Source organism: Passer domesticus, chromosome 2 (assembly GCF_036417665.1).
Source record: "Passer domesticus isolate bPasDom1 chromosome 2, bPasDom1.hap1, whole genome shotgun sequence".
Taxonomy (NCBI): domain Eukaryota; kingdom Metazoa; phylum Chordata; class Aves; order Passeriformes; family Passeridae; genus Passer; species Passer domesticus.
The window spans coordinates 22,811,401-22,835,217 of record NC_087475.1 but is presented as its reverse complement, the minus strand read 5'-3'; the positions used below and the strand labels follow the sequence as shown (position 1 = coordinate 22,835,217).

At 35.7% G+C, this 23,817-nt stretch overlaps 2 long non-coding RNA genes across 3 annotated transcripts in view; one reads left to right on the top strand and one right to left on the bottom strand.

Annotated features, from left to right (window-relative positions):
* The window catches only part of LOC135293515 (uncharacterized), a 60,889-nt gene extending 40,827 nt beyond the window's left edge, over nucleotides 1-20,062 (top strand). Inside the window, exons 4-8 of one of the 2 annotated variants that reach the window (XR_010355626.1) lie at nucleotides 160-930; nucleotides 6,422-6,591; nucleotides 7,395-12,113; nucleotides 15,571-15,794; nucleotides 19,543-20,062. This is a non-coding gene — a long non-coding RNA (uncharacterized LOC135293515). The remainder of the gene's footprint in view (nucleotides 1-159; nucleotides 931-6,421; nucleotides 6,592-7,394; nucleotides 12,114-15,570; nucleotides 15,795-19,542) is intronic. The other variant, XR_010355625.1, reaches the window with a different exon arrangement.
* Nucleotides 16,004-19,588, bottom strand: LOC135293517 (uncharacterized). Its single transcript, XR_010355628.1, has 3 exons — nucleotides 19,519-19,588; nucleotides 17,127-17,239; nucleotides 16,004-16,115 (listed from the first exon to the last, which is right to left on the bottom strand). It is a non-coding gene; the product is annotated as an uncharacterized LOC135293517 (long non-coding RNA).
* Nucleotides 20,063-23,817: the final 3,755 nt, after the last annotated feature.

Below are 23,817 nucleotides of genomic sequence, written 5' to 3'. Positions count from 1 at the left end.
TTTTAAACCAACACACTAGTTAAATGGCCAGATTTGTCTATAATCACCATCCACCTTAACAATTTACCAGAACAAATTACCATTACTTTATTTGTGTCCTTCCCTACCAAGACTTCTCTAATTCTAGAATCTCACAAATAACTGCCTCTTCTGATTCAGACCCTCATGGAAGCCACATTGAAGCATATGGAAGACAGAGAAGTGAGTAGAGAAAATAACACAGCTTCACCAAAGGCAAATCTGGAGTTGTGCTGCCAGGGTAGTCTGGTGGCCTTCTTATGATGATGTGACTGCATCAGTGGAGAATGAAAGATCAACTGATGTTACTTACCTGGTCACTTTTTAAGACCTTTGGCATGGTCTCCCATCATATTCTGGATGCTAAATTGGAGAGATTATGAGTTTGATGGATATACTGTTAGATGGATAAGAGCTGACTGGATGGTCGCATTCAAAGAGTTACGGTCAATGGCTCAATGCTCTAGTGGAAACCAGTAATCAGTGATGTCCCTCAAGAGTCCATATGAACACCAAAGCTATTTTACATCTTCGTTGATGGCACAGACCAATGTGATTGAATGCACTCTCATCAAGATTTTGGATAAGACCAAGATGAATGGTACAGCTGGTATATTAGAGGGAAGGGACACCATCTAGGTGGAGCTTAATAGGCTTGAGGAGTGGGACTGTATGGATCTCATGAATATCAATAAGACCAATGCAAGGTCCTGCACCTGGGTCATGTCAATCTCCAACATCAGCACAGACTGGAACAAGGAATTGGAGTGGAATCAATCCAGATGAGAAGGACTTGATGTCCACCATCCTTGTGGATGAAAAAATTGGATGTGATCAAGCAATGTATGCATGCAGCCTTGGAATCATATGCTGGGCTACATCAAAAAAAGTATAGCCAGCAGGTCAAGAGAGGTGATTCTTCTTCTTTATGCTGCTCTTATGAAACCCCACCTGCAATACTCTTTCCTGCTCTGAGGGGATCCTCAGCACAGGAAAGACATAAATGTGTAAGAACAAATCCAGAGGCGCAACAAAAAAAAAATCATCAGAGGGCTGAAGCACCTCTCCTATAGACAGGTTCAGATACCTGCAGTTATTCATGCAGGAAAAGAGAAGGGAGACCTTGCTGCAGCCTTTCAATACTTATATTTAAGTCATAAGTAATATATAGAGCATTTTTACCAGGGCCTGTAGCTACAGGTGGGTTAAAATGGAAAAAAATTATATTGCATGGAAGGATGAAATTTTTTAGAATGACTTTTGGGAGACACTGAAACAGGTTATTCAGAGAAGATGTGGATGCCTTATCCCTGGAAGTGTCCAAAATCATGTTGAACAAGGCCTTAAGCAATGTAATCTGTTGAAATTTGCTCCTCTCCATGGCATGGAGTTTGGACTAGATTATTTTTGAAAGTCCCTTGCTATATAAACCAGTCTACAATTCTGTGGCATTATAACTTAGAATTTGAGATACATAGATGCTAACATTCTACTCATAGAAATTCAGAAAACTTTGTAGAGAGACAAAATCAAAGGACAAGATAGATTGGAAGTCATAAGAACAAATAAATCCTGAAGTATTTAAACATCTCCTTTTTAATGTTCCAGGTGTTACTCTATATCAGATATAGTCCTACAGTCAAGAGAACAAGCTCTTAAAATACTGGTATTCAGAAGGATAGAGAAGGACAACTGTTTTATCTTTAAATAGTTAAGTCATTGACTACAACAATGAGAAAATATATATTCATAAATTCATTTTGATATTACTGAGTTTTAAAAACTGCATAATTATATAGCCCTATGCAAATATATTAAAGTAGAGGGAGCTTTAAGTAGGACATGGCTTTATGATGCTTTCCTGTATATGTGGGAGTTTGTCTACATGCATTTAGAAAATATGAATTCCTAATGTGCTATTTGAGTTGCTGTATAATCTGCTTAGAGAAACATAGTTTCATCAGAGCTTTGTCAAGGTATCAGATAGAATAACAGAAGTGTAACATCCTTGTATTCCTGAAGTAACATAAAACAAAAGTTGTAATTAAGATAGCTCATTCTTACTACTTAACTTGATTATTTAATTAGAATAGAAAGGCATGCCATATTGAAGCAGAATTTGAATTTTTAATCCTTTTTGGGTTATTTTACTTTCCTAGGTTGCTGAGCAGCAAAACTGGTTATGATGTGAATGCCTTTAAAATATAATTTTTAAAAGACTGCCCTTAAACACTCTGATTCAGACCTTGCCGGTGTTTGAAGTGCTAAGTTGTTCTCATGTAAAATATTTGAAAAGATAAAGAAAAATAATGCCAGAAGTAGGCCAGATAAAGGGGAAATGGATATCATAGATTTTTGCAATATCTTTCTGATTTTTTTTTTTTGTTTGTGTTCTCACATGGACACTTCTAAAAGGCTGAATAATATATTTTCTCTAGGCTTAAAAAAAACCTTGTGCTGAAATCCACAGAGGAATTTGATTTAGACTTTTTTTTCAATTTAATTCCTAGTTAAAATCCTGCTCTATAATTCACTAAAATACTTTTTTGACTCTACATTTTTGAAATATGCTAATAAATCCTAAATGCAAAGTTTGGATTTAAAAATCTTTCTTGCACTTGGGACAAAAAAGGACAAATTTATAAATCATGACTTGAAAGATTTTCAGTTAAGATCAGCATTATAAACTTCTATCAGATATTGGGCCTGGCATTTCAAAAATGTACCCTTTCAATGCTGTGTATCAGTACTCACTCAGCAAGCCACTTTAAAAAAGCACCTGTTTTTCAGGTGAACGTTCTAACACTCTGTATGTATCAAGGTAGAAAACCACTTATAAGACAGAATTATTTTCTTTACAACCTGCAGTGTTTTAGAAAGCTGAGAGCATGGAAAACTTCTCAGTATATGATTAATTTTAAACAGCACTCTTCTAACCCTCAGTGCATATTCAAGCTGAAGAAATAGGTTGCACCGAATGTAGGGCACAGTGGAGAAACTGTGCTCCTGGCTGTTGCTCAGGTACAGGAATTTTCTGTGGAACAATCCAACTGTCACAAGCATCGTGCACCCTGCCTCGAATTATATATGGTTCTGCACTTCTTCCATTCTCTTTGCTGTAAATCTGGGTTAGTATATTAAGGATGTCAAAACTGTGTCACTGTAAGATCATTTATATCAGGGAAAATGGTCTGTGTCAGGTGTTATCCCCTGGCACATAATAAACAGGAAAGACATCATAAACTAAAAGTTCTGTAAGTTAGTTAGCCACCTGATGTCTTGCTCATGATGCTTTCTGGGTCACCCAGAGTAGCTGCTCACCTGCTTCAGTCTCAGGTATGAGCACAATCCAGGGACTTCGGTTGGGATAGAAAAGTGCAAGGGTAAAAATTGTGTCTTTTTCATAAGGGTATTAATAACCATGTTGATTTTTTTGGTGACCTACACTGATGTCTGAGAATCTGACAGGATCATTGCTGCCTCCGAGATATTTTATGTATTGTGAAATACAATGAAAAGGTATCAGAGGTAGAATTTTGATGCCACTTTAATATGAATGCAGGTGGCACTGCAAGTAATATTTTCAGAATAAAATGAATGTTCTTGCCTTATTAAAGTCAATCTGCTAGGTGATTTTTTTGTCAGAAGTGTTGGAATGGACTGCTCAAACTGTGGTTATAGTCAGAAAAGTGGTTGTCAGTTTGGAGTTTGTTATTTAACATATCAGTTATTCTGTGGGTAAATCATGACTACTTTTATGTCTAAAGTAGGCTTTCACAACAACTAACACTCAAGTACTAATTCAGCAATAGAGAATGTTGGATTTCCCTCCATTTCATGTAGGTGTTATTTTTGTTGATATCACATTTGATTGTGGTTCAAAAATCCTTATTACAGATGAGAGTCCAGGAAAAAAGAGACAAAATAGACCAATTTTCTAATCTCAGTTTGAATTTATAGGTCTGACAAGGAGAAAAAAAACCAAGAAAAAACAAGCATAAAGCAAACCAAAAAACCCAAAATCATTCTCACACACTCTAAAACCTGTCACTATCTTGTGTCATGGTCAAAATCACTTTAATGACATTTCACATTAACCAATGTGAAATGTCCTAATTTCTCCTAAATGTCCTAATTTCTCCTTAGGTTACATCTATATTACTAAAATCAGCCAATCACGTGTTTTCAAAAACCATGCTTCGTTTGCCCTCTCCCCATTCTTCCTAAAGAGGAAGAAAAAAGTCTTGTCATCCATGCTACCTATTAAAGAATAATATTTGGTCTATAATAACACCTTTTCTAGGTACCCTCTGGGATAGAACTCATTGTCATGAGCCAAAACTATGCCAGAGATTAGATGGGGAGGAGTGATGTGGGGATCTAGATCTACAGCTTTTAACAAATGTAAATTAAAGTAAGTTGAAGCATTTCCGTCTGCAGATTATGTTTTAGTGGCACCAAAACTTTAAAGTCTTCTAAACACATCATTTTAAATTGAAATCAAATTTCTTATTCAATAAAAAGTCTACTAGATACCTGAAATAAATTGAGATCAATGTCCATTGGTGCAAAGAATTACATAGTAAGGCAAATGCTAAGCATTTCATCATCAAAATTAATTCTGGCTGACTAAAGTAAAAATCCTGACCATTAAAATTTAAAAAAATAATATGACTAAATAAACATTTGCTCTTTGGATGAACTTTTAAGTGCAGTGACTGTTAAGAATAGCATTTTACTGGTTCAGAAGTGCAAGATATTATGTTAGCATATGGAGCATTATCTGGCCTTGCACATCCAGTGTTTGTACATGCAGTTGGATGGTGAGTGAGATGATATAGCTGACGAACATTGAGAAGGTTGCTTCCTCTACCAGTCAATCAAATACACCATCTTCTGGTTCACAGCCAGCGGGTTTGGTCATAGATGAGCTTCTGACAGATAGAGTCCACTGCATGGATCAAAAAAAAAATCAAACAGACCTTGGAAAGGTTATAAGAGACATTGAAACAGCTTAGGATTTGATTCAAATGAAACTTAATTTGAGTGGAGGGCATGAACTTAAGGTATGACTTTGTCAGATGCTTCACGATATGCTAATTAATTTTGTACAGACAAGATCTTAGCTAAAAAGAAGCTGTCTAATCAGTTCTTTTTGGTCCAGACTAGAAGCTAAATTAATACTGAAAAATCAGCATGGTTGCCTTAAAAAACAATTGTCTTCTTTCTTTTTTTGATTGCAGCAACATTTGTACCACTGGTGAAGTGATATATTCATCTAAGATGAAGTAATTTTCACTTTAATACATGTTTCATATTGTAAGAATTGTATCAAAGGACTTCAACGTAAAAAGCAATTGAGTCCTGGTAGTGGTCACTGTTGCAAAGCACACATCAAAATTCAGTATGGAAAAACATATATATCATGTTTGTTCTCAAAAGACTTTAATTTTCTAAGCAATCAACATGAATGGTTAATTAATGTTTAATTAAAGTTATCTGCATTTGAATACAATAAATTAATAATAGTTAAGTAATATCCAAAATTCATGTGATAAAACATTGTTACAAATCACTTATGAAGTGTCTTGAAAGTTCCTTTTGTGATGAAGTGACATTATATATCCATTGTTTTTCCTCTGAGATCAGTCAAGGTTCAAGCACTGTCAATAAAACAACATTCACAGTGACTTATCCATCCTTCATGTAGTGGCAGACATCATCAATCATCTCCCCTTCAAGAAAAGTTCAGATCTGTCTATGTGAGTTCTGTTTGAGTGAACATAACTATTGCATTTGAGTATCTTATAAAAAGGAACATTAAGACATGGCTGAACAAGTGAACTGTATTTATCCCTACTCTCAAAAAATTTAGTGAGATCCATTTTTTTTTACTTCAGTCTGTATTTCTTTTTTGAGCTTCTGCTTCTTTTGCTATAGAATAACCAAATATAATTTAGATTGTGTTCTAATGACACTGTCGCCTGGGACTTAAGACTATTTTGACTAACATGTTGTAGTTTCTTTTTTCAATTTGGTAAAATGCAAGTCTGTGAGAAAATTAAGATCGTTAATCAATAGAGACCTTTAAGAAACTCTGTGTTCATAAATAAAGTAAAAATACTTTCAATAGCTCAGCATGGAAGTGACTAAGTAGACATGCAGGCATTACACAATAAAAAGTAAAATAGCACTAGTGAAAGAAAATTTTTTTTTATTCTGTACTGTTTGAAAGCAAAGAACTTTACAAGCTCTCTTTGATTAACTCTATTCCTCAAAAAGTACTGTAGTGTAGTCATTAACAACAGATTTCAAGGTTTATTGTACCACTAGAATCAATCACTGCTGTCTCCTTCTTTGGAATAAAATATTCCACTATTTGTCTTCCACTTGTTGATTTCAGCCTCCAGTGAAGATTACCAGCTGATAGTGATGCCCTGGCTACAGGACAACCTATTGCCTGTTGCCTGCTTGTGAAGAGACAGTGAGACAGCAGAGGCTGAAGAATCTTCACTAGAAGAAGAAATTACCTTGAAAGGGAAGCAACTCATCACTACTGCCATTGCTGAAGAAGTAATCAGATGAGATATTCATTCAATACATGAATTCAACTCTGCCCTTACCAATTCTATGAAGTAAATTTTTCATGGTCCTGACTACCATAGACTACTTAGAAACACTGATATCCTCATGTTGGTCATCTAAATGAGGTCATTATCCAGTGTCCCCAGCACTCTTTACTTTCTCTGACGTAAACAGAATGTTCCTTGGGAATCAAATGGCACAAGTGGGAAGGAAGAAAAACAGCTTAACAGTTACTACATATTATTTCTTTCCTGGAAAAAACAGTGGATACTCACTAGTTGTAGACACTCCAGAAAATTTGTTAACATATTTCCAAATAACTGTAATTTTCTACATTCTATTTTAAAATACACCTTCACAGTTTCTTTTGCAAAAGCCAGATGTGTCACAGATTTATTCTGCTAACCACAAGGAACATGTTTCTGAACATCGCATGGTTTCTGTTGGTCTCGTTACTTTAAAGGCCTCTTGTCTGGAAAGCTTTAAACTTTTTCCTCATGGAATGATATCGGGCAATGGTTTTCCCAAAGGATTAACACAGAATTTGAAAAGTTTTCCCCAAGAAGCAGGCAGATAGCTTTTAACAATCAGAAGTAATGATTTTAGTTCAGTTGACAAGTATTTAGACTTGTGCATAACTATTTGGATAGCTGATTATCAAAACCTCCTAGTAGTTTAGCATAGTAGCTCCAGTCAGGATTTGTACAAGTAGCACCATGCCATGCCATGCCATGCCATGCCATGCTATGCCATGCCATGCCAGCTATGTAATTATTTGATTTTATTTGTAGATACAACTCTGCCTTGAAATAGACTCATGGAAGGACTGGCAGATCTATGGAGAGAGGAGCTGGAGCTGGTTCGCTGGAAGGAATTGTGAACCTGTGGAAGGGAAACAAGCTGGGGCAGTTTGTGGAAAAACGCAGCTCCTGGGAAGGACTGACATTGGAGAAATTATTGGAGTTTAATTATATCATAATTATCATTATAATTATCCCTCCCACTCCCTCATGTGGGAGGGATTCCACACCAGAGCAGGGAAAGAATATGAGGCGTGCTTTCCCTGAAGAGGAAGCAGCAGCAAAGACAACTTTTGGTGAACTGACTGCAGCCCCCATTTCCTGCTTCCCTGCACTGCTAGTGGGAAGAAATTGGAGAATTCATAAGTAAAATTAAGCCCAGGAGAATGGATGGGTCAGGGGAAGATGTTTTTAAGATTGGGCTTTATTTTTCATTTCCCTACTCTGATTTGAGTGACAAAAAATTAAACTAATTTCCACAGTTGAGTCTGTTTTGTCAATGACAGTAACTGGTGAGTGATGACTTCCTGTCCTTATCTTGACCCATGAGACTTTCATTATATCTTCTCTCCCTTATCCAGCTGAGGAGGGGAGTGACATAGAGTGGCTTTGGTGACCACCTGACATCCATCCAGGGTCAATCCATCACATATGGTGCCACCAAGGTAGACGTGATTCCTTTATTTTGAATCCTAACTGGTACTGTATGTAGTGGAGAGAGAGACATCCATTTACCATGTAAGGCAAGAAAATAGAAATGCAGGAAATATAACAAATTCTTAGAGAACAAAGCTGATATTTTTTAGATGAAAAGGAGGTAGAAATCTTCTCAGGCAACAGAAAAGAAGAATGAGATTAGTCTGTAACAACAGATGTCAGACAATATTTCCAAAGAGTAATTTAATTTAGAAGAGATTTTGAAGTTTCTGAATTCCACTGCTTTCTTTAGTTCAACGATTAGTACAGGAGAAGGCCTCATCCAAAGCTGATTGTAATAAACTGAAAATCTTCCACCAGTTACATTAGGCTTTGGAACAAACCCAGGTTTTATGATATATGTTCATAATTTGCAAAGTCCAATTTCCCTTTCAGTTATACTATCTCATAAGCCAGATCTTGTAGATAATTATACAGGCTTGAAATTCATAAGCAGTAGTCATAAAACTGTTGAACCCATCACATAAAAAAAGCCCAGAAAAACAACTGCTCTGTGATGTTTCTGAGCTGCAATCAGAACTGAAACCTCCCTCTTGTTCTGAATCAGCCCCAGACACAATGCAACACATCCTTATATCAGCCACTTATGTGAGGCCGTGGGATTAAGGACATTAATGCACACGTCCATTTTACATGAGATTTTATTCTTAGTATCAGAAATAAATGCGTCAATGACTTAAGTGGAAAATGGACAGAAAGAAGCTTTTCAAATGCTCAAGTGGAACTGGTTACTACCTCTAGTGTCTTACACAAACCTTCCATATAATTTCTTTTTGTACTCTTAAATTATGGTTTGGCAGAAGAATATCTGCAAGTGAACTGTAGCAAGTAATAGGTTTTTATGTTATCCTCTATCAGATGCCATTTATAAAATGAGTTCTTTAAGGGGTTCTGAAAAAGGGCAAATCCCGTTGATTGCTTATGTTTAAAACAGAAAAGCAAGCACCTGAATAACACAGAGTAATTCTTTCCAGAGACAGAATTACTTTTTTTTTTCTAGTTTGAACAATACATGATTTTGCTGTACTGATAATTTCTTACAAAAATAATTAATGGCCATGTGTTTTATTATATAAATTATGATTAAATTTTTAAAATCACAACATGTGGCTTAGGATATTCTTGCAATATCATTTATGCAGATTTTATTAAAGCGTCAGACTAATATCTTTCTAAAGATATGGAATAGTCAATTGCATTGTAATTTCTAATGACTATGGGGAACTCTGAACACTCGATGCCTAAAATTATAATGATGTGTTGCTGTAGTCATTATGTGAATATTACTACTTTGATGGGGTGCTCTGACCTCGTTTTTATCATTGCTTTTCTTTTCTTTAAAACCATCTCCACTATATATAACACAAAGATTTTTTTTATAATACTTTGGAGATAGGGAATTCATTTTTACAAACAATGAGATTTTTTTCTTTTTTGTTCACATGTCTTTTGACTGTCCTAAATCAGTATGATAATTACAAGCTAAATATTTTTTAAAAGTATCTATTTACTATATAAGTTTTGAAACAAGCCTTTCATTGACTCTAACAATGGAATATGCACTGTGTTCTGAGATATAACTACAGTAATTTTCTTATCTGCTGATATGTGATTTACCTGTGTTTACTGTCATCTTCTGATCTATATAAAAGGCAAAAAGACTTTTCTGAATTAAATCTTCCTTCAGTGAGAATACATCAGAAAAAAAAAATTATTAATGATATTAAGTTCACCATTGGTAGGGGTTCCAGCACAGTCTGATAATGCACCAGTGACAATGTACACCTGCCATGGTTAATAGCTGTCATTTCTTTTATCTTCACTGTATTTCAAGCCTGAATATGTCCTATTTTGAAATCATAAAGGAAGAGCAATATATTGATATTCACGCAATAGGTCTTTCAGGATGCAATTGAAGGTTATAGTTCACATGTTTTGCTGGTTTTACATACTTATTTTAGAAAAAATACCCAAACAATTTGCTTATAAGAGTCAAGAAGTTGATGGCAGTAACTTTTTTCTTTTTTGCATAGAATATGTAGTCTTTTTCACAGAAGACATATTGAGTTATTATTCAAGAGAATTGCACACCAATACTTCTTTATCTGAATGTAAGCAGATTAATGATCTTTTGATACAGAGTCCTTCACACCAAAACACCTTGACAATTTAAATTAATATAATAAGTAATACCAGGACGCTGCAGTTTATTAGCCCTTGGAGAGTGGAATTTACTGGAACATAGATTAGGTTAACCACTGGGAAAATTCTTAGGCCATTTCAGTTTAGCACAGCATAAATTCTCAAGCATGAGTCCCAGTGTTTTACTAAATAAAAATGTCTCTTGAATTCAGGTTCTTTCCAGACAGTGATTTCCCAGCCTGCAATCATTTTACATCATATATCACCCAGCTTCAGTCCAATTTACCTCAGACAATCTGGTAGCTGCAAGACTGAAAAACACATTAATACTATTTGAAAACCATTGTCATCCAAAGTTTTGCTTATTCTTTTTTTGATTTTAAATAGGAATAGGTTTTGGAAATGTAAAGTAGACAAAATAAATAAGTTTCAGAACACTGTAGCTTAGTGAAATTTTTCTGTAAGGCTTTCCTTTTTTTCACCAATTAATATGTTTTCAGATGGGTAGCCATTTTCTACAGATCATCAACCTGTTCCCATGGGTACAGTAATGGTGAGGTATGATACAAAAAGCACTTTTAGATTTAAAGCCAATTGTGAATTTATTAACAATCCTTCCAGATCCACAGTATTTCTAACCTTAAGAGAGACATAAAAGTTAGTCTGTTTCCTGGGAGTGTGCTGATAAACAGTCATGACATCCCTTTTTCCGAGTAAAATAATGCGATACTATACAATCACTTCTGTTATGTGAAGGCTTTCTTTCTATCATCAGAGCAAGAGAAGCATAAATCATGTGTGTGATAAACCACATAAAGAAAAATAAAAATTACATCTTTCTAGGCAAATAATTTCAAAGCCCAGTTGAATAAATCTATGAGTAATAATCAAGGATAAGAGGAAAAAAGGTATAAGCACAAATTGATTCAAAAGAAATTTAAATGGTTTAAGATTAACATATTTGAGGTTCATTTTTTAGGCTAGATTTTTTTTTAATCTTCAAACAAATTGAGATATTACCAGTTTTGAAGACATGACGAACGAATATTATTTAAAAAAAACCCCTAAAAATACAGTACAGGTTTAGTTTTGAGGAGAAACAATCAGACAAAGAGTCCAACTCAACTCTCCCCTCCCCCTCCCAAACACAAGAACACAACCTCCCACCTTCCCACCTTTTACACTGTGAACTTATAAAGAAATAGCTGTGTACCTAGTTCTGCAGAGAATTCGCCACTTATCTATATAGGAATCCTATCCTATCCTATCCCTTTGTTCTTAAATAAACAAAATTTAAGGGTAGCTGCTAGACAATGTAAAAAGATTAAGGAAAAAAACACATAAATCCAGAAGACCTCCTGAAGACAAATACAGAGAAGCTAAAGCTGAAGGACATGTGATCTGTGATGGGTTGACCCTGGCTGGACACCAGGTGTCCACCAAAACCACTCTATCACTCCCCTCCTCAGATGGACAGTGGAGAGAAAACATAACAAATGATTGGTGGGTTGAGGTAAGGACAGGAGGAAATCACTCAGCAGTTACTGTCACTGACAAAACAGATTTGACCTGGGGAAATTGGCTTAATTCATTGCCAGATAAGGAGTACTTAAACAATTTCGAGTCATACATCACAAGACATAAGCTTGTAAAAGTTTATGGGAGCTGGAGTGGACCACTCAGAGAGCTGAGTGCCCTGGGTAATGGAAAGCTGGAAATCTGTCATCTTTAAAGGGTGGCAATCATGCCAATCAAGGACAGTGCTTGGTGACCAGTCGCTTCCAACCCGCATGGTTCTGTGAAATGGAGTTCAGTCATCCTTGGCCAAGGAATGTCAGTCTTCAGTCACTGGTAAGGAAAATAGAATGTGAAGGGGTTTGCCAACCCCCTTTTCTTCCATGGGAAAATGGGGGTTTCCATTTTCCACTGGATGGGGGCTAAATACTTTATTGTATGGGAAGAGGTACTAAATGAGGGATGGCAGGTCATAGAAAATTCCTTTAAAAAGGTTTAAAGGGAAAAGTAGAGAAGCAAGTAATCAAGCTTTTGTCATGCCTTTAGGGATAATTTGTTTTGGGTGTGACAAGAACTCCTGTAGAAATTAAGAAAAAGTGAAAATAGAGATACTGGACCCAGCAGGCAAATTGCAAGAAGCTCTAAAATATGCCAAGTTTTGCTTTCTAAACTTACAGAAAACCCAAATCTTGTACAGGACTAACATACAAATTTGGTTGGTAAACCTATGAAACATATTTTCTCTTAGAATTTGTTTGGAAATTTTTGATGATAATCATTGCTGAAAAAGCCTCTTCTTTTTTGCCACTCTCAAGGTGAAGAAAAAAATTGTAGAATGCAAGAATATAAGCATGAAAACAATAGCAATGCAGGAAAAAAAATCAACTTTTTTTTTCTGAAATGCCCTCTCAGTTATATCTAGAGAGTCAGAAATGTGAAGGTCTTCGTGTCCATATTCTCAGAGCAGTCCATGCTTTGTTGATTCTTAGCATATTTTCCCTGAAAAATAAGCTAAGAATAGCAGAAGCCTGCATAACATTTACATAGAAAGAATTATATGTGCTTACAATGACAGTATTTGTTCTCTTCTATGTACCGAAATTTTACAATTGAAAATGAGTGGGCAATGAATCATAAAGTTCAACTAAATAGCACAGTACAGGGTCAAATGACCATTTTCTTACAAATAGTCTAAATTATTATTTATTGCTGCAGAGATTAACTACTCAAGCACCAGTATCAGCTGAGAGAAATCTGACTTGCTTTCAGAAATTAGGTCAAAAATGAATTTTTTAAAAGTGGTATTTCTGTCATTAGTGTCCTCCAATTTCTGCTGGTTTCTTTTGTTTTGTTTTGTTTTTTTGGGTTTTTTTGGGGTTTTTTGGGGTTTTTTTGGGGTTTTTTGGTGGTTTTTTGTTTGTTTGTTTGTTTGTTTGTTGTTTTGGGGTTTTTTTTTTTGCTTGTAAGGAATTATAATTTTTTCAGTATGGTCTCTAAAAACCTTGAAAGATAATTGTAACATTCATTATATTCCCATCTGAGAATCCAGGAAGCCAAAATATTTCCACACAAATTTTCACTCACAAAAGAAAAATGTCATATATGCCACACGTAAATAAGGATATTAATTTTCCTTGGAAGATAAAACAGCTGGATTGCAAACTGAATTTTCTTTTTTTTGAGACCAATAAAGAATTCTCTATATGTCACAGCCTTTTGCTGGATGCATTTTCAGTTACTTTTCTTTGTTTAAACATCTTGATCCTAAAAGCAAAACAAAATCCCAAAATTGATTCTGAACGGAATCTAGCTACTACATCTAGAGTCTTTATTTGGTGCTGGTTTGCACTCAAACTATCCTGAGGTCTTCAGCCAAAACATGAGGATAACTTCCCACATTTCAGTATTTCTGATTGCAATATTCCTCCTGCAATTGCAAGAGAGTTTATTCAAAGAACAAACTGGAAGATGTCTATGCTGAGACTAGGAGCCAAATCTAAATATATTCATACATATTATCTAGTTATAGCAATAAATATATTGCTATAACTAGATAAAGACCAAATCCATTAAGTATAAAATTGCAGAAAAAATATAAAAAAATATACTTACTTTGTTTAAGAATTTTACAATTTTTCTTTAGTGAATTGTTTATTTTTATGAAGCTGAAGTGTTAACTTGACACTTTCTTCACTTTAAGACTAGAATCTGCTGTGAGAGTTGTAAAGTCACTCTCTGTGTCTGATGACCTTGTCTCCTTTATTTCCTTCTTTTCCACATCATTGTCCTCTGTTTAGCCTGGTACACTTATTAAAAGCAAACCTGGCTTCTTTTTTAACTTCCTATACTTTTTTAATTAGACTTGTGGTCAGCTTTAAAGCCTCTGGGAGATGAAAATCCCACATCTGGACATCAACAACTTCAGTTGAGCAAATTTTAATCTAGTAGAAAAAAAAAAGGCCACAAGAAATACCAACCAAAAAAAAAGGAAAAAAAACCCCAAAAACAAACAAAAAACCCCCCAAAAACAACAACAATAGCAACAACCAAAAAACCCAAAAAAACCAATAAAATAAAATAAAATTTAAAAAAACACCAAAAAAAACCACGAAAAGAAAACCCACTCCAAAAACCAAACAACCAGGAAAAACAAGAGCAGTCTGGTAAATTCTTCACCCTATTTTTCTGTTAAAGAAAACACATCAAATCATAATACCTCAAGCTCAATATTTATTTTCTTTATGTACTTCTCCTATTGATAGCATTGCTACTAATTAGCATATTTGGTTGTACCTCAAAAATGTGATATTATAATAAAGGAAGGAAAACAAAAGGCCATATAAGAAAGCTTATTAAAATGCACATCAGGAGGTGCTTTAGTTTTTTGTGGGTGGATAAATCTACCAACATTTCAGCCTTCTAGGCATATTCTTTATTTTATTGTTAAAATGGAAGATTAGCAGCTTACAGAGTACTCCATGAAAACTAAATCAGTGTTTCTTTCTCTGACAGATTGTTTTGAGTCAGATTTTATTAACATTTTAATTACATGAATGGAATGAAATGTAAATATATTATGAGCTTTATGTACCTCTAGGTTCATAAGAAATGAAGCAGTTTTATTGAAGTTATTTTTGAGAATGAATAGGAGAGAAGCAATTTATTCCTTGAGATGGTGGCTGAACAGATGTTACTTAAAGAAGTCTACTGAAGAAAAGTCTGCTAAATATAACATTCTATATATATTTTATACTAAGTTGTTTTGGGTTTTTTTTTAAAACAATAAAAATTGTGTCCTTTGCTTACTTAATTTAGGAGTTTTGAATAAGAAAACCATTAAAAAATAGAGTTCTTGTCAATAAAGAATGTTATAGAGAACACAGAAAATTTTATTAATAGTTTAGGACAATATAATAAAGGCTAAAATCCCATAATTTCGTTTGAAAATGTAATCCTAACCTGGAAGGGTAAACATGCTGTATATATGTTAATCATTGTAGGCTGCCTTAATACTTAGTAGAAAGAAGGTACCACTTTCAGGAATCTGTTCTTCTCATCATAAAATATGTGCATATATTCTTGGAGATCTTTTCCTTTAATAATTTCTAGTCTGTGATGTTGTCTTTAAGTAAGTCTAAGGTGACTGTCTAGTTTTTTAGAAATCTAATGACAGCAATTAAATAACCCAATTCTCATAGTTCTTCACTACAAAACTATTTCAGATGCATTTAACAATTTTATTGATACAGACCTAAGCCTGTTAAAATAAATTTTTTTCTCTTTCCTGTTCCAGATTCAGGATATCTATGTATTCATCTGAGTTAAATTCAGAAAACACAGAAAAATCATTGGATTTTTAATCTAGCTACAAGACAGAAACCTACTTTAGTGAAAAAAAATTCAATAACAATCTTGTCTGTATTTCAGATCTCATGCACCTCTGGATCAAGATCTTACATTCTAAGCCATCCATTTTGTCCCCCAAAACAGCAAGTACATTGACAAAGAAAATCTTAGGTAAGCACAGGATCTTTATTTATACTAACATATTTACAGTCATTTACATGTGTGCATGTTGTGGGAATAAAGACCTCTGTGAACCTTTGCAGAAGGAATAGACTGAGGAGATATAAGAGCTGGACAAAAAGCATCCAGATCTGTTTAATCTAGTAACAAAAATAGTTGATGATGGAATACTTATATATTCTAGTTTCCTGTTGTGGTTCTTTGTAGAAGCAAATGTCAGAATAGGAAATAGAAGGAATTACATCTGGGGAGTTCTCGTTTTGGAATCTGTGCCAGGCTGAAAACAGATACGACTTCGGACATGTTTCTTTACTGAAATGGGAAAATATCACAAAAAATAATTCATCAGATAAAAGTTTTATTTCTTGGTATATTTAAAATGGGGATGTTTCTAACAAACTACTAAACTATACTCAGTATGTCAATTATTGAATAGATTGATGTGAGCAAAGGCTCAGTCAAAGAATTCAAGAGATTTACTCAAACAATGCAAGATTAGGATGTAATTTCTGCCAACACTTCACAAATGGGGCAAATTTCTGCTTGTTCTAGAATAAACTTAAATGGTCTTTGGGCTCCTGATTTGGTTTTTTGGGGGTTTTTTTTGGGTTTTTTTTTTGAAGGTTTTTTTGTGTTTTGTTTGCTTGCTTGTTTTGTAGTTTTGTTTGTTTGTTTGTTTGTTTGTTTGTTTTGGCTAGAAATTTAAATTAATTCCTCTGTAAAGGCTAGTATTTGACTAAAATAATGTTAGAAAAATATTCTAGCTAATGGGACTTGGGGAATCAATTAGGATGATTACTGACTTTGAAATATCTAAAATTACCTGAGGAAATTAAAAACTAAAATGAATAATGTGTTTGAGTTTTGAAATCAACTAATGTTAACAATATTTGGAATATAACCTAATAAATCATAAAATAAATAACTTAAAGAAAAACAAAGGGATGAATGAATTCCCCTAAAGTGCTAGAATTAATGTTTTAAGTAGACTAGGATTTTTACTCCTACTGCTTCAAATGATCATTTTCAAAGGTAGTGAACATAGATGCAACTAATAATAAGAAAACAGCTACCATCACATTTTCTTCTGAGGGATTCTGTAAGTGGTTCATTCTCTGCCTGCCTAGTGCTCATGCCTAGATCTGGCACCTCCTGCTCATCAAAACTTTGCTGCAATTAACACATGTGGACCCCCTACTCCCTAGCTGTTTTTGAGATAATACAGACACTCCCACCACACCAGAGCAGCACCAGGCAGTGTCTCAGGCTGTGTGTGCTGCCTGCCCCAGATGTGCTCTGGAGACTCCCACTCCCCGTGCTCACTGCAGACTGCTGAAGCTGCTTGTCCAGGGTACCTGCATCCTCAAGTGACGCTGCTCTCTGACCTCAAATCCACTCACATTTTGCCCAGCAACTGGCCTCTCACTCCTACAGCGCTGGAAAGGGACACTAAGTGAGGAGGAGCACAGAGAGGTACCACAGGATTGAAGAAGAAGACAGACCAGCCTGGAGACGTGAGGCTCAGGGCTGGGTCAGACAAGTCTGCTGGCTGGGCAGACTCTGCACACAGCCAGACCCTCCTACACACAGCCCATGCCCCTTTGTTCCTCCCCATCCCCTTCCCCCTCATGCCCCCTCCTAAATGTTGCATAATCCCACTGCGACTCCCTTCAAACATCACAAATCCCCATGTTATCATTCCCTCTTTCTCGTCATAGAGTCATAGAATGTCTTGGATCTAAAGAGAATTTAAAGATCATCAAATTCAAACCCCCTGCCATGGGCAGGGACATCATCCACTGGACCAGGCTACCCAGAGCCTGATCCAGGCTGGCTTGAACCTTCCCACATTCTCTACATGTTATCTAAGGGAATTTCTTATGACTCTTCCTATAATTTTTATCTCTTATGTGTACTGTAAAATCCTTGTCCATATAGAAGAATATAGCAATCATAATAACAGAAAATACATGTAATATATTTTTATGAGAGTAGTTTAGAAATATGATGAGACAGGAAAACTACCTTTTTACATCTAGAGTGACCTATTAAGAAGACCATACATTTTGCAGTCAAAACTATTTACTTTGTAATAATCCCTTTCTTTCCTCACGTGTGATGAGAACACTGTCTTGGGAATAACAAGGTATATGGGAAATGGGTATCTGACAATGCAGTTATGGAAAACATACTTTTTTGAATAAATAATAAAACAAAGATTGTGTGTGGTAAATTTTGTAGATTTCTTGTTTCTACCCTCTGAATTTAATTCAATTTCTTGGGAGTATTTTGTATGTGGATCTGCCCAGTCTTGTACAATGAAGTTTTTCCCCAGTACAGAGAGGAACACTCTTCTCTTTCTGGTGCTTCAGCTGTTGTGTTACTCCTAATTTGTAACCCAAAGTTCCATGGGTTTTTTTGGCTGATGTCTTATAATCTGCTGCAGCTTCTTGAATATGTATGCTGTAGTGTTTTTCACTACCATAGTTAATTTTGTAGACTCTTGCATTTTACATCTCTCTCTTTTTGTTATCTTTCACTTACTGTTTTGAATTTCCCTGGTTAACTCTCACTTTAGTATCTCCTTCCTATACTCTTCCAATCTCCACAAGTAACCAAGCTGTTAGTGTTACCTCTATTTTTGCTGTTTGACCAAACTAATACTGAAACAGTACAGTAATTTGAAAACATTTTCTGATTTTTATTATTTCTTCCTCTTCTTTAATTAACATATTAATATTGAAATATTAAATAACATTGTGAAAGAATTTAGCCTTGCAAAACAGCAATTTATGTTTTAATTTACTTTTTAGTGAAGTTTTATATTGTGTGTATAATAATTATTCACGCAGCACTGTTGAAAATCTTAGAAAACTGCCAACTGCTATGGGGCTGAGGGCAAAGGGAGGTTCACTGGTTCTTGGTGAAATGTTGTAGTTCCATTTGTCCAAGTCCACCAAGCAGCAGTGGTGAGCCCAGCCTGACACACACACACACACACACTGCAATAGCACAGCCGACCACAAAGCTGACAGAGGCAGAGAACAGAACCTTTACAGGCATCTACATAAACAGAAACAGGATAGATGCTCTGTCTTGCTTTTCCTCTCCAGATGGTCAGAAATTAAGTCCACTCTAAGACACACATGTACTTCTTCGGGAGCTGGTCTTTGAAACACAATCCATCTAGTACCTAGCCTCCAAAATCTCTCTCTTCCAGATCCTGATACCTGGATCTTCCAGGCAAGGGCATTTCATGGTCCTATTCCAGAAACTGGAACTCAGACCTTCTTTCTTACTTTCTGTGTCAAGGTTCACATGTGTTGACACAAGCTCAGAATGGACAGGGCTGCCACACAGACGGAAAGTAAGGCCAGGATTTGAGAAGAAAGTGAGACAGAGTGAGTGCACTGACCAGATGCAGGCTTCTCACTCAAGTGTACTGTCCACAACCAGTTTATACCTATCTGGACCATTTTATCCCCTTTTCCTTCCTTTTCCACACTTGTTCCTCCCTTATCCACCTTGTTCTCTCCTTTTCCCTGCCTTCATCCCTTCCCTTAAATATTCCATAACATTTACTTAGTCCAAAATGCACTTCCCGCTTGTCCCCCACAGTAAGTTCTAAATCTTTTTAAGTGTTAACCCCCTTCAGGCTGGAATGGATTCTGGATTTGATTTTTTTTTTGTTGCCTCCTCTTGGTTAGTAACTTACAGAGAATTTTTTTTCCTTTGACAGCCTTAGGAACAGCTAAATGAGCAAAGATTCCTCTGCAGACTGTGGTGAGACCATGGTGAAGCAGCTGTGCCCCTGCAGGGGATGCAGAGATCCACCTGCAGCCCATGGGGAGGTGCCCATGCCAGTGCAGGTGGATGCCTGGAGGAGGCTGTGATCCAGTGGGATACCTGATGGAGAGGAGGGTCCTGGTCACAGGCTGGAGCAGCCTGTCCTTGGAGGACTGCACCCCGTGGAAGAGTGACCCACACCACAGCAGTTTTGGGAGGACTGTGTGCCTGTGGGGGGAATTCATGTTGCAGCAGGTGTGGCAGGACTGCTGCTCATGAGAGTGGACCCACCCTGGAGAAGTTCACAGAGAACTGTCCCCTGTGGGAGGGACCCCATGGCCTCACAGGGGAAGAAAGTCTTGGTGATGAACTGACCAAAACCCCCATGCCCTGTTTCCCTGCACTATCAGTGGGAAGTATGAGAAGTTGGGGGTGGGGAAAGAAGGTGTTTTAAGGACTTATTTTACTTCTCATTATCCTCCTCTGATTTTGTTAATAATAAATTCCCTTTGTACCTCTAAGCTGAGCCTGTTTTGACCTTTGAGTGTTTTCTCCCAGTCCTTAACTCATGAAGCCTTCATTAAATTTTTGTCTCTCCTCTGCCCAGCTGCGGCAGGGGAGGCTGAGTGAGTGACTTTCTGGGGTGCCTGGTGTTTGGCCAGTGTCTAACCATGACAACCTGGAATTTAGCTCATAATACATAATAATCCCTACTTTATATGGAAAAGAAGAATGGAAATGAAACAACAGAGCAAATGTCACACCCTGGTTTAGGATAGCCATATATAAACATGATTAGTAGGTAAAATTCAGTGTTAACTAAGTACAAAATAATACACCTCTGACTATGCCCAGTCAGAGCATGTATTGCTCTGACTGGGCATAGTAAGAGCAATATGCTTTTACTATGACATAGTAAAAGCATATGACAGACTGTGAATCAGCTTGGATTGCTAGGGAAAGAAGTTCAGAGGCTGATACAGATCACTGACTACAATAGCTGCATCCTCAGTAATGAAGGGGGTTGGTGATGAAGGGTAGGGGGGAAGGGAGGGAGGGATGGAGAAGAAAAACATCCTATAATATTGGAATAGAGAACAAGAACAAAATATAGACATGCCAATTGGCATCCACCCTGTATGCATGCTTTAAGGTAGGATTTCTGTGTCCCAGGAGGATGTAGGATAGAATTGATAGTTTTGCAAAGATACAAAAGACATGAGTAGGTGTTGGCTTGTCAGAAGTGAGGAGTTGTTGAAATTTCTAAAACAATGTGTATAAAAACTTTTCAGGAAATACTCATTTGCTAGTTATAAAATACATTAAGTAGAAGAAATAAATTATGAAGAAGATTTTAAATTTTTTGAAGAAAAAAGGCACTGCTTCGTTTAGTGCATGTCTTACTCATGCCAGTTGTCATTGGGCACTCTGAAGGTTCAAACTAGGGGGTTCTCAGAAGGGTTATGAATTTTAGCAGAGGGTTTATGGTGTCAAAAGTGTCTAATATTGTGGATGCTGACATTTATTAATTTGTTATTATGCTCAATATTGCCATTAAATATGCCTTTTTGGATTCTAGAAAAGAGAAATTTTCTACTAAAAATATTTCCCTTCCCTAAAAAAATGTTTGAATATCAATACACCATGTATACATACATAGATATTTTTGAGAATGCACAATTAAGCATTACATGCACACACTCAAAAATTGTATCTAGTACTACTCCCAGGTTGGAACTGTATGTTGTTAGATAAGAAAATACTTTATCAAATTTAAAATAATCCAAATTTAATTAAGGTGGACAAGCACCAATTGTACAACTGCAGCTGATGGACTAAGGAAATATTCAGAGATATATCCTTGATACAAATTAGATATAGAATGTGTTTAGGAGACTGACATCAGTAGTGTGTTTGCCACCTTGTTACTAGTTCAGAGATGAATGTTCTGTCAGAAAAAAAGTTCAGCATGCAGTCAAGTGCGTGATTAGACTGTCATTTTTTACCAAATCAGCTGCATGACTGTTAGCAGCCATTTAGATTGCTAAAATTCTGCCCTTGGCAAACAAAAGGTGGGAGGGATTCTCCATTTCTGGTCCAAGCTTATTCAAAGTGATATCAAACAAAAAATGACATTTTTTCCTCACAGAAATCTGTAATGCAGAAATCACAGGGAACTAAAAGAAATGTTGTTTGACTCATTAGCACCCTCATAAAAAGACTAAAGTCTGTTAAATAAAATTTACTGAAATATATGTGTCACCTAAGATTTCGTGCCCTGGAAGATATATGAATCTAGTCATGGGTTCATTATATTAAAATGAGGAAGATTGTCAGTATTATGAATGAAAATATGCAGTATGATGAATTTATCACAGAAAGGGAGGGCACTAAGGATATTTTCTAATTTGAATGTCTAAGACTTGCTTGATTCCAGCAAATGTGTGACAGAGTTATTTTGTATATGCTGAAAAATATCACCACTCTTACATATTTTTCTCAACTCTGGTCTGCTAAAACTCTTTACAATTCTTCTGGGTCTTCCTGAATGTTCTTATGTCTTCACTGACTTTTCTCAGAAAGACCTCACTTTATCCAGTCTTAATGAGTTTTCCAGAAAGTTAACTCTTATTGCCTATAATTAAAAAATTAATCAGCAATTAAAAACTAGGGGGGGCAATTAGTAAAATTAATAGACCACCAGATGTACCTGGAAAAATAGGCTAATGTTTTGTCCTGCAAGAACCTCCTTAGGTCTAAAGTACCTCTATTTACTCTCCCTGTTACTCTCACTCTCTCTCTCTCTCTCTCTCTCTCTCTCTCTCTCTCTCTCTCTCTCTATGTGTATATATATATATGTGTGTGTGTGTGTGTGTGTAGTTTTTTGGTTTTTTGTTATTTTTTCTTTTTCACTTTGTACATTATAATGTTTTGGAAGTAGCTGAAATAGAACCTCTACTCTTCAATTTATTTCATTCTGCGTATGATCTATGAACTTTCAAAACTCTCATCTTTCAAAACTTAAACTGAAAAATCTTTGAAAGAAAGCACTTTTGAAATAATTGAAGATATCTTTGAGGCAAAAGTCTTCAAAATTACACATTGACTGCATATCAGTAATCAAAGAGCATTTTCTTCAAATATCTACTTCCTCTGATTGTCAGTTTAATAAACGGCCCTGGGATAGTGATGTTCTTTAGAAGAGAATAGTAATAAAATGACAAAGGTTTCCTTTGCCCTCTTAGTTTATCCTAGACAATTTACCAGTTTTCATTAGAAGTGATCCACTGGTTAACCAGTTGCCAGTCCCCTCTTTCAAATTGACTACAACATATTTCACTCTGTATTGAAATACATATCTTTAGTTTATCATTTGAATAAACTGTGCAAAGTCTTTGGCTTACTGCATATAATAACCTGTGATAAAACAGAAACAGCTTATGGAAACATTTCAAAATAATGCTTTATTCAGTTCCTGATGATTTACTTGATTGTAATAATACTTAATGATCTTGATATTAATATTCAAAACCCTTGACTAGCTTCAGCACTACACGTGAGACTATTTCTCAGCTCTTCAGCCCATGAGCCATATTGCAAGAGACACCGTGGTAATGGGGTTCAAACCAAAATTCAAGGAGAATCTGAGTGCAGGAAAATATTCAAAACGTCTTGCTATGAAATCCTACATTCAAAAGAAAAGACTGAAACAAAATATCTTCAGACCATATTGGATAACATAGTTTTCTGTATATGAGTTAGGTAGATCTTCAATCTAAGTGGTGAATCCAGATTATATTTCATCGGGGCTATATCCATGTTTTATTAACAACTGCTTTAGAAATAGATGAAATGGAAAAAAAAATGAAGCAAGTTGAGTTAATAATACCTAAAGAGAACTGGAGTTCATGAGTTCTTAAATTGTAAATGATTGTGAATTATGAAAATCAAGAGCAACAAATAAACAAAAGAACAGCTTTAATTTTCCTTTCTGTGATGTTAGCATAACAATTATTAAAATATTAGAAAAATAACTATGAATTATATCGGTACCTTAATGATCTGTGTGGAGGTCAAATAGAGGTAAAGATAATAACATTCTTCGTCCAGCAGTTGGAGAAAATTGTTAAGAATAACGAACATAACTAAACTCTTCATCTGCCTTTAACTGAAAACTTATGACAGAATTTTCTGTAAGAGTTTGCCTTTGTAACTTGCAGCTATTGTG